Source organism: Ailuropoda melanoleuca, chromosome 3, assembly GCF_002007445.2.
Source record: "Ailuropoda melanoleuca isolate Jingjing chromosome 3, ASM200744v2, whole genome shotgun sequence".
Taxonomy (NCBI): domain Eukaryota; kingdom Metazoa; phylum Chordata; class Mammalia; order Carnivora; family Ursidae; genus Ailuropoda; species Ailuropoda melanoleuca.
Window position 1 is genome coordinate 50,516,609 of NC_048220.1, and position 12,339 is coordinate 50,528,947.

General features: G+C 39.1%; 1 protein-coding gene across 3 annotated transcripts in view; it reads right to left on the reverse strand.

The window, feature by feature from the left end:
- Positions 1-12,339, reverse strand: part of FAM169A (family with sequence similarity 169 member A) — a 63,007-nt gene that overhangs the window by 48,893 nt on the left and 1,775 nt on the right. The window contains exon 1 of one of the 3 annotated variants that reach the window (XM_002917209.4): positions 12,018-12,333. The exons of 1 other annotated variant lie outside the window; for it this stretch is intronic. The gene's annotated coding sequence lies outside the window, so the exon portion shown is untranslated. Of the gene's footprint in view, positions 1-11,445; positions 12,334-12,339 lie in introns of those variants that run through there. One more of the 3 variants, XM_019797469.2, reaches the window with a different exon arrangement.

Below are 12,339 nucleotides of genomic sequence, written 5' to 3' on the forward strand. Positions count from 1 at the left end.
AAACATGCATATCACACTTACCACTGTAACTAATTCTAGATTTATAGTTCTGTGTCAGTAAGTACATCCCCACTGTTGTACAACCATCACCTCTCTCTGGGTTCCAGAACTTTTTCACCATCCCAAATAGAAACTCTGTATCCACTAAACAATCACTCCCCGTTCCCTCTACCCTCTCCCCTGCTATTCACCATTCTATTCTGTGTCTCTATGAATTTGCCTAGTCTAGGAACTTCGTAAGTGGAATCACACAATAATTGTCCCTTTCTGCCGGGCTTATTTCACTTAGCATAGTGGTATTAAGGTTTATCCATGTTGCAGGATGTATCAGAATCTCAGTTCACTTTTTTAGAAACATTTTATTTACCCTTAACTATAAAACCACCAATGTGATATAATAGATTATACATTTTCCTAATCAGCATTAAAATTTCTAACTACCATTATTTAAATGTTCACTTGAATACCACTTAAAAATGTCTTCTAAACCACCAGTATTATGTCAGCGCATTTTAGAAAACATTTCACTATAGGTATAGGAGTGCTTTTACCGTAAGAAAATACTATTACAAATCAAAGGCAAGTACAACATGACTAAATTAATTACAGTGTAAAAACAGAATTCATTATCTTTCATTCCTAAGTCTTTTTGGATGGCCATTTTTAAATAGAAAAATAATTGCTTCTGGGCTTATTATTAAAGAATATTCACATACTTACACAAAAAGAAAAAAATTCTGTTTTCCTGCAGTCCCAACAATTTAAAAACTTTGAAATTTGCATAAAGAGCATTACTGGGGAGAGAAATGCCACTAAGTAGTTGTGATTTCTGAATATAGTTTAAAAACAACTACAGCATCATAGTTTTTAAAATGAAAAGAATTTGAAAATATTTCTCTAATTCCAAAGCCCCCCCCCAACACACACCCCTTTTGGGCTGCAAATCTGTCCTTAAATCCATTACTTTTATTACTAGTTGCTCTCGGTGCTGTTTTATTGGCTAAATAATCACCACTGGTAATTAAGTGAAGATGAAAGAACTAGAAATTATTATAGATCAGTTAATAACAGCAGGTAACATTTACTGAGAAGTGACCATATACCAGACTTTAAAGAGATGGTCACATTGAAAATATAGTGAGATATTTTTATTAGCCCCAATCTATAGATGAAGAAACAGAATGTCATACCACTAGTAGGCCTAAAAGAACAGGAATCCAGACAATTAAATATACCTTCCAATATTATTATTTTTACTCAGTATGCAAAATCTATTTGTCATAGTTATATGAAATCTCCTTTTATAAAATAATAATTCCCTTGTTATTAAATATTCTATTCACATATTACACAAGAAAAGAGCAACTGGAATTGGAATTTTATGTATGACCCTGGTTCCTGGGTCAGCTGTGCCACTAGCTAAGTCCGTGACCCCGGGGGAAGTTACTTACCCTCTTTAAGCTTCCGTATTCTCATTGGTAATGTGATGCAACTGGACAGGATAATCCTAAGCACCTTTTCACCTCTAAATGTTTACAACTGTTTATAAAAAAATATATACTGGTTAACTTATGACTGTAAATTACTAGCCTTATGGTGGGTCTCCTACAGTTTAGAGGCAAGAGAAAAATGGTAAGGCTCTAAAGAGAATATAGGTTGCTATAATAAATCACTCACTTCTCCCCCTTTTTTGTTGTTTTTAAGCTTCTGTTCTGTGTTACATAACTGTAAAGCTGTCAGATCAAATTCTGTCAAGTACTTTATGCTTTACCATGGGATAAACCAAAGGGCTAACCAGATTCTACATGAATGAGAAAGCTTAGTGTTGCCTTGAGCAAACTAACTCATCAAAAAATTTACGCAGAATGGATAATGAAGTGTAAAAAGTGTCCAAATTAATTTATAAATTAAGCAAATGTTATGCTCATTAATCCTGGCTAACTTGTATAAAAACACAATACTAATACCTCTTATGTAAGAATTTTAAGATGCCCATCAGCTATTTTACATCCATCTTTTAATAATTCCACCCCTTTTTCCAGAAAAATTATATAACTATTTGAAAGAATAAATGTTCTTAGGAAGATAATATGAAAAAGAGAAAACAGTTTTATTCCTACTATTGCGATTTTTTTCCCCATTTAAGGTTAATTATTAGATGTCAACTATACTCTTAAAAAGGAGCAATGTATTTTATAAATTTGGTTCCTAAATTCTCAAGATTCTTATAGATTATCATCATTTGGAGGCTTTAGGGGGAGAAGAATATAAATAAAAATACAGACATTTTAGTGCTGAAAGAGTTCTTAGAAAAAAAAATAATTATCTCAACGAATCCAAGTCATGATCCTACCTCTCCCGATTGTTTCCCCAACACTGAAAATAGGTTAGGTATCCAGGCAACATAATCAGTAACGCTCTCAACCTTTTCACAAAAAGCCTGCTTCTGAACCTTATTTTGATTCTTCTCTTGATTCTTCCCTTTTCACTCTTCTCCGACATCATTTTTTCCATACTAACCTAGCCCCTGCACTACATGAGCTCAACGCTCTCTGTATCTTACCCTCTATTCTTCTATCCCTCCTGCCCTACACAAGGCTCTAAATCCTACATTAATCCTCCAGTGTGAGAGCTGAAGGCTCTGAATATGACAAAATGAAACTAGTGAACAAACCGCTCTAACTTTCAAATCTCAGGGGGGCTCAAGGCTGCTCACAAACCCTCTCCTGTCTTCTGAGAAATGACAGGTTTGACTACTTGTGGGTGAGGACTGCCTGTAAGTTTATGGCTAATGGGGCAGGAAATTGGAAAGATTTCATACTTGTTGCTAATATTTTTATTTTAAGTAGGAAGCAAAATCATCTTTTGAAGTAATAATCACTGAGCCAAGAAATGGACTATGAGCCTGGTTCTATTAAAAACACTTCACATATATTCCCGGATACAGTTTTTATCACTAACACACTCTGAGGAATTTAATGATCTTCACTCGCCAGGTGAGGAAACTAAGACGCAAAGCAGTTGAGTAACTTGTTCAAGGACACACTCTAGTTAAGTGGCAGAACAAGTATTTGAATTCAGGCAGTCTGGCACTGATGCCTATTCTTTTTATCACAACTCTATGTCTAAAAGTAGAGCATTTTAGGAGTCCCAAGATGGTTAAACATTGCTTACATCTATCAGAAGAAGTCTTACAAATTTTCTTTCTACGAATTTAATTCTCTCTTCATATTCAGGAAGACAGTCTTAGATATAAGAAATCCTTTAAAAATGAATGTGCAATCTCTCTTGGATATGCATGTGACTGACAAAATTCAGTTTACTAAACGTGCCTGTATCCAAACTGCAAGGGAGAGAGAATGTGACTTGGGGGGTTGGGGTTCTATCTTGGAGAGGAGAAACAAGGCTCATATGGCTGAAATAAGACTCACAAGCAAAAATGAGTCACAACACAAAATACTAAATTTTACTACAGCCAAGAATGGATGCTAAATATCTTACTATCCATACACTTTGAGCAAGACCTAGCTACTTACACTACTCAGATACATATGCAAAGAAACAGGAATGTGCTTATAAATGAAGCTTCCACTTGACCGACTACATACTGTACCGCAAAAAAGAATACATTTTCCTCTAGAACATGCCAGATACTCTAGTACTTCATGACCTGGATTACTGAACACTGTTTATAATCAATCTCACAGAAGCAGTTTCCAAACTCAGGAAAAAAACAAAATAAACAAAAACAAAATAACTATTTAAAAGAATACACCATAAAATTTTGTCTTTCGTTTCAAAAATCAGACCAACTAAAATCCTTTTACCTGACTTCTTTACCCCATAACAGATCTAATTTTATAGCGCTTCATTAAAGTTAACAGGAGCTTTGGCACAGTAAAACTCAAGGACACAGGCAATTGTTAAAAACAGGAGTCTCAACAATATGTACAATGTTGTAGATATCTTCAGCATAAAGTATCTCAGAGGCTTGTCTGATTTAGCACCAGGAAGAAGACTGATGCTGTCACTTTAAAGGAAACACATCTAGCCCAAGACAAAAGCAAAAACAAAACAAAACTTGGTGCTTAATTTTGGCATACGATTTATGAAATACTCTGTTGGGTCATAATCACCACGACCACCACCCCACCGCCTAATATTTTTACTACACAACTAAGAAATGTAACCAAGGGTTGCCACTATGGGCAGAATATACTACCAACTTGGAAAAAGCAGATTCAGAACCACAGGCTTCCCACACCTCTTTCCCTTTCAGGCTTCTCCAACTCTGCACTTCCACCCATGGCCCCACACACCTGTTCCTGCAAACCTCTTGCAACCTCAGATGGGTTTGCACGCCCAGATTAGGAAAACTTGTTTTCTTAATTCTCACTGGCAGTAAGCCTAGGAGAAAAAGAGGTAAGCGAGAGTAGTAACCTTCCTATCTGACTTAAACACATATTTACTAAATAAATGAATGAATGAGTTACTGAACAAAAGTTTGTATAAACAAACCACACAGTGGTGCTAGGAGGAAGAACGGCCACAGATGAGACGTGTAAGGTTCTGCTGCCAGATGAAAACCAACATATGGAGTTTCAACAGGCAGAGACAGAGGGGAAAACCCTCTGAAAAGATGGAGCACACTAAATGGAAGCCAGGAAGCATGCTGAAAATGGAAAGCAGCTGGATTTACCAAAAGACTTAAGGTGTATTAAGTAGTGGTAGGAACACAAGGAAAATCAACTGAGGACAGAATATGAAAGGCCAAAAACAACAGACTAAAGAGCTGGACTTTATTTGGGACACAGAAGACAATTTAACGATCTTGAGCAGGAAAGAGACATTCGAGCCTATGCTTTCAGACAATCTGTCCCACAACTGTACATAGGATGGATTAATAGGTAGAACTGAAGGGAGACAAGCTGAGAAACTCTGGTAAGTACCTTGTGAATACTTCTTTTAATATACTTATCACATGTTAATGTGATTTCTTTTTCTTCATCTGTCTATACTACCAGGCTCAGAACTCCAGGGAAGCATAATCCATTTGGGTCAAATTATCTGATGTGCCTTCTAACAAATAACTTAGGTGTCTATACTTGGTTACTTGAAGAAAAAAGGGAAAAAAGCTCTTAATTTACAAAGGGGTAGTATCATCAAAAATTCATTTATAATTATTTTTTAAAACTCAAACATGTTCTCTGATGATGACAGAACTACCATTTATGGCTTGTTTGCCTTGCAACAGGCACAATGCTCTACACATGTTATTTCATTGATTCCTCCAAATGACTCTATGAGGCAGGTATTCTTAACACAGTCTCCCAGTGAGGAGCCTCAGGTGTGGGAAGGTTGAGTAAGTTGCTCAAATTCACACAGCTACTAAGGGGCAATCAGGTTCTAAACTTAGGCAATCTGTCTCCAAGGGGTTTAACCTGGTGCCCAGGTTCCCAGGTCATGACAAAAGGCCAACATAACTCCTCAGGAGTTAGATTTTTTAAATCTTGCAATATCCTGTCTTGAAACTTTAATGCCTGTTCTAATAACTATGATCCACTGTCTTCAGAATTTTTAAATGGAGGGGCGCCTGGGTGGTACAGCGGTTAAGCGTCTGCCTTCAGCTCAGGGCGTGATCTCGGCGATCTGGGATCGAGCCCCACATCAGGCTCCTCCACTGTGAGCCTGCTTCTTCCTCTCCCACTCCCCCTGCTTGTGTTCCCTCTCTCGCTGGCTGTCTCCATCTCTGTCGAATAAATGAAATAAAATCTTAAAAAAAAATTTTTTAAATGGTTATTACACTATACAAAGCCAACTTTTTTTAATTAAGAGATTCTCTAATTTATTCATAATCAGGAAAATGACAAATTGGGGCCACAATTAAATACCATTTTGTACCCACTACATAAGCAAAAATTAAGAAATCTATCAAGTGTTAGAAAGGTAGTGAATCAACAGGACCACTCAGACACCCTGGTAAGAATGTAAATGGGTTCAAATACCTGAGAAATAATAATGGTTTCACGTATTATGTTGCTCATGTACACAACTAGAGATATTCTAGGAAGCATGCATGAAAATACTCTGAGCCACACTCTCTGCAATATCAAAAACTTGAGAATAACATAAGATAGTGGGTAAGACATGCAGTCAGTGCAGCCACATCTCACAATGGGCACAAGAAAGTAATGAGTAAAAAATTCAGGCCTCAGAGAATATAAAAGCTATGAAATATCTTCCAAAAATTCAAAAATAAGAAACAAAACCAACTGTTTTCAAGTTAAAAGGGAAACATAAAAAGTGTCAAAGTAAAATGCCTACCAAATATTTAATTACAACAAAACGGAGCTAAAGAAAAAATGAAATTCACTAAGTTACATTATAGTTTTTAAATTATTCACTGAAGGACAGAGACACGTAAGACCTTGAGTTTCAGATGATAGTAGACTCAACATGAACCAAGAGCCAGTTTTTCTTTTTTTAAAGATTGTTTTGGTTTTGTTTTTGGTGGGTTTTTTTTTTTTTTTAGATTATTTATTTATTTATTTATTTGAGAGAGAGAGAGGGAGAGGGAGAGAGAGAATACAAGGCAGGGGGAGAGGGAGAGGGAGAAGCAGGTTCCCTGCTGAGCAGGGAGCTGGACGCAGGGCTCCATCCCAGGACCCCAGGATCATGACCTGAGCCAAAGGCAGACGCTTAACTGACTGAGCCACCCAAGCACCCCAAGAGCAAGTTCTTCTTAAGTTAAAGCCCTAGAATAGGGCTTTTTTATCAAGGTTGTAACTGTCCGGATCCAGAGATGGAAAAATATCCCTGCACTCTTCATGGGTCAGACAGCATCCACAGTTTTTGATTCCACTCAGATGATCACATTTTAAGAAAAATCACACTAAAAAATTGGAATGCCTCCAATGGAAAACAGCCAGGACGGCAAAGGATCTAGATACTATGGTACAATAGATGAGGAACAGGAACTGGGAGAAATTAGTGAAGGAAAGCCTTCCGGGAAGAGAGGCCAGAAAGTTGCCCTTCAATCGGGGGCGCCTAGGTAGCGCAGTGGTTAAGCATCTGCCTTCGGCTCAGGGCATGATCCCAACGTTCTGGGTTCGAGCCCCACATCAGGCTCCTCCACTAAGAGCCTGCTTCTTCCTCTCCCACTCCCCCGGCTTGTGTTCCCTCTCTCGCTGGCTGTCTCTCTCTGTGTCAAATAAATAAATAAATAAAATCTTAAAAAAAAAAAAAAAAAAAAAAAAGTTGCCCTTCAAATATCTGAAGAGTCAATATGCAAATGAAAACTTAAGAGTTATTCTGCATGTATCTCAAGGGTAAAAAGAATGAGCCGTTCCAAAATAAATGCTACCCACAAATGAATTACACCCACATGAATTACACCCACATGAAAGCACAGCCAACCAGCTAATCAAAGACTACTGTTAGTTACAGCTGGTATTTTCAAACTCAGGATAGGAGAAACCTCTCTCCGCCCCTCTGTAAGTACATGCACAAAAATGTCCCTTGTCTCCATCCAAGCCAGTGTCAGAGTTCTGGAAAGGAGGGCCAAGAGCACACAGACTTTAGCTGAGTGGTCATTTGTACATCAAACTGTAAAACCATATGAATCATTTTATAAAACTATGCACTTTTTTGGGGGCATTCTGAGAAGCTGCTCAGATACAAAAAAGTATTCTCCAAACAAAATTTATTCAGAATCACTTCAATTTCTTTTTTATAGTTTAAAAAATATTATCAATAAATCTCCCCAGCCTTAAAACTAATTTCAAGTACTTTTAGATACACATTATATTCCAAAGCTAAATATTAAGACTCCAAACATGCTGGCTTTTTGCTAAATTCAGCTATATTTTCCATCTTGAGCACAAATAACAGAAAACAGGACCAGATTTAAAATTAGAAGATACGTTCTGGGGCACCTGGCTGGCTCAGTGAGAAGAGTTTGCAATTCTTGGTCTTGGGATCATGAGTTCAAGCCCCACGCTGGGTGCAGTGATTACTTAAAAAATAAATTAAAAAACCAGATAGGTTCTTAGCCTGGAATCCAAAAAAGCTACAAAGGGTTTAAAGGGCTTATACTTTATGCAGTGCAAAAGTTGACTGATAAGCAGATCACCATTTTAAAAGTGAAAAAGTAAATCGTTGCTTTGAAATATACCTCAACAAAGTATTATGCTGTACACAGGGTGGGTATGAGAAGATAATAAAAGGGAGAAAAAGATGAGGAACATTGAACTTGGTACTCAAAAACTATCCTAATTTCCTTGATGAAAATAATACTAATACCTCACCTTTAGAGACATGATCACACTCATTTCTTGCCAACATTTTAAGATAGACTCTATTGTAACTACTCTTTTACAAATTCGGAAACTGAGGCCCAGAGAGATTAAGTATCTTAAAAGGCAGCTAGAAACACCAAAGCCAGATTTCAAACCCACGTCTACTTGCCTTGAATTTCGGATTATTATACTGCCTCTGAGTAACAACTACTGTTAAGTAAAGAATCAGAGTGTATGAATCAGGGACCGATCCAAACTTGAAAGTACTGGTATTTATATGGAAAAGATATCAGACTATCAAATTATTTAATAATACAGTTTATTTCTTTACCAATTATCGTGTAACAAAAAGTCAAGATCTTTGACATTTTCTACACTCCTATTCATTCCTCAATTGGCTTCTCCCCTCATCATTACACTGATAGTACTCTTAAGGCCTCCAGTAACCTCTCAACTCCCAAATTCAGTGGATTATTTTCAACCTCACCCCCGCCCCCCGACCTTATTATAGACCAAAGCCAACTAACAATCTGCCGCTGCAATGTTCCTCTCCTTCCCTGGACACTCTCTCTCTCAATTCTATTTCTTAGTTTCCTTCCCTCCTCAGTTTCTTTCAGGAACTGAGCCTTCTCCACTGCACAACCCACAGTTGCAAAAATCTGTATGCATTTAGATTTTAAGGAATCGTTAACATTTTAATCCACAATACTTAACTATGAACTCTATGAAAGTGAGGTCTATTTCTTTTTGTGTCCCTTTAACCATAAAATAGACACTTGGTGTTTGCTGAATAAAATGAAAGCTACCTTTGGTGTAGCCTAAAACTAACATCTCCCCGGAGCAGGTAGTACCTAAAAATGACGTATTTTTTAAAATATGTGGTAAGTCACAAACTTTCCAGACAAAGAAGAGGTGGGGCTAAATGAGTACTTCCCCCTTACAGAGCAGATAAACCTTAAGTTTATACCAGCCCTGAAACTGAATGAGTCTATTTTAGGATGTCTTTAGTAAATTATCAGCTTTTCCCTGATTATTTTTAAACCATGACACCTTTTTCTTAATAAATTCAACTCTGAGTAACTTTGTTGTTGTTGTTGTTGTTGGAAAGAATTGTGAAATATCCTACTACCCTCGAAGCATACCAAATTTAGAACTTAAATTTCGGGGTTAAATATACAACGAATCAAAAGCCTAATGATGTGTGAAGAGAAAATAATCTAATCATGCAGTTCGTTTTTCATTTTAGAATCACAAAATCTTAGAAATGGGTTGAAACAGGAAGGTTTTGTTTCAATTCCTGTTCAACCAACAATCCTTTCTACAGAATCCTTCATCAGTATTTTTGGAAACTCTGCCTGAATACTCACTCCTCTTATATTCTAATTACCTTTAAAAAGTAAATCCCTTTGCATTTTTAGGCACATAACCGAACGTAACACACGTTAAGGTTTTTAAAGGGTTTGACCGGGCGCCAGCAGGTTAAGCGGCAGATTTGATTTTGGCTCGGGTCAGACCTCAGGGTGGTGAGATGAGCCCCGCCCCCCCCCGCTACGCAGTCAGCAGTCAGTCAGCTTGAGACCGTATTCCCTCTCCCCCTACCCCTCCCCCATCCCCCCAAGGTAAAACTATCCTAAAACAAGACTCATCTCTCCATGTCCAAGGTCCCTTTTACCTCCGTAATTTTTCTCCTAGGCGATCCAGCGCCTGGGTGCCTCAGTCAGTTAAGCGTCTGACTGGGATCAGATCAAGTCGTGATCCCCGAGTCCTGGGATGGAGGCCCGCAGCGGGCTCCCTGCTCAGCAGAGAGCCGGCTTCTTCCTCCGCCCCTCCCCATGCTCATGCTTGCTTGCTTGTTTGCTCTCCCTCCCCCCCCAAACAAATCTTTAAAAACAAGGGGGGGGGGGTAGGAGTTAATGGAGAAAAACATTAAGATTTTTTTTTTCAATTTCTCAAACATTGGTAACATGATGCTCAAAATCTCAAAACATATTAATCCAAGCTGGAGTTAATAAAATACAATAGTAACGATTCACTGAACTTTTGTAACCTGTGTATTAATAGAATCAATGTAAAGGTGTAGGAATTGTGTCTGGCTCAAACATGCAACTTGCTGGGAGGATCAATCTTGTTCCCCGTGGACCTAAGACAGAACCAATCAGGGTACCTGCAACCCCTAGCAAACAATGTGTGCTTGCTCCAAGTTCCCTAAAACAAGACTCATCTCTCTATGTCCCTTTCACCTCCAAAATTCTCCTCCTGGAACATGTCGTACATGAGAGGCATGACGTGTCTGCTAGGAATGGTACATGACAAGAAATTACTTGTTTGTAGAAAGAATTAATGGAGGAGTCTTCAACTATTCGAAAAAAAGTTGAGTTATTTCATAAGAAGAGCGACAATGAAATTTTACTCAAAAACATCTTATTATAAAATACTTTGATCCAAATCAGAGTTAAGCCCTTTGTTTGGCATATACTGTACCTTTATTAGAAAATGATACCACTTGTAATGATTCTAATACTATTTTGGACTAATTTCAGGTAGGACTAATTTGAAACTTTTTACAACCTTAAATCCCACAGGTAAAGCATCTCAGGTTATTACAATCACTCATACAGCAGGCTGATATTGCTACTCAATCTATTTCTAAGTCCCCTAAACCAATCCTCATCATAAACTCAAAGAGAGGAGGCTACTATGACACCTGCAAGCTTTCATTAAAGACTGATGTTTTATCTTTGTTTGTACTATTAAGTCTTATCACAAATGGTCATTTCCCAGGTTCGTCTATTTCATTCCCTGTCCTCCTCCTCCTCCCCCTTCTCCCCTCAACAGGAAAACTCAGTCCGGTGGATATTAGGCACTAAAAATCTTTCCTCCTGTAGGAGAAAAACAAGCTATAGTTTGCAAACATAACCGGTACACTTTAGGTGCAATCAATCCATCAATGTAAGCAGATGATACGTGGTACATGAAACGCAGACCCATTTTGGTGAATTCCCTCCAAGGCCCAAACGTGAGTATTATGCAACAGCCACCATGCCAGATTTTAATCCCTGTGATGCAGTGATAAAATACAAATGGCACAAATATAATCCACTAGGTACTTAGGTACATTTGCCAGAAGATAAATCAAAACAAGAATTACCAAATTCTCAGGAATCTTGAAAATGACAAATTGTGTGACAGTTCTGAATCACAATTACAACTTTTCCTTCCGGAAGTCTTCGAGTAACCTGTTCGGCCAGCCCCACTCCTTTCAAAAATCCTCACAAGGGAGCATTTTAATTGAGGTTTCCAAAGGATCTCTCAAAGGGGGAAGGGCCTGCATCAGGTGGTTATCTTAGAATCTACTCTAATCTAATAACCTAAAATAATTTAAGATACCCACACCAATTTCCAGAAGCTGAAAATGGAGTAAGATGTTTCATCATTTCTCCCAAAGGAAAATAATGGGAGTAAATGTAATCCAGGTCCCTGAAGCATAAACAACCCAGGGCTCAATGCTTCACCCATCGATCTCCTGGGGCACAGGCCTCGAAAAACTGCACAATGGGCAACTAAGAATTAGAACAAAATTGCAATGACCCGCATTCTAGAAGAGAACCTATACGGTATCTATTCCAAAGGAGGCCGAAGGCAAGGGAGGTGGTCAGAGCATCTCCGGAGGCCACCTGCGTGGCTGAACCCGAGCCTAAACGCCTCAGCGCGCCGCCTCACCAGGTCCGCTTTTCACCAAGCCAGGGCCACCGGCAAGCACGGCCAGGCTCCAGGTGGGGCGCAGTGGGAGGGGAGAGGGCTCGGCACGCAGCAGCTGGGGAGCCGAACACGATCCGAGGCCAGCCAAAGAAGAAGGCGGCATTCCCTCACACAAAATGGTGGCGCTGACGAGGAGGCCGGCGCACCTGGGGGCGCGTCACACGCCCCTCGGGGGACCGGGCCGACCGCGGGCAGCTGGACGCGCGCCCAGGGCCCTGGAGGCCAGCGTGGGCCTGCGCCGCGGCCGAGTCCTCAGGGCGGCCCGCAGGCGGCGGCTCCCGTC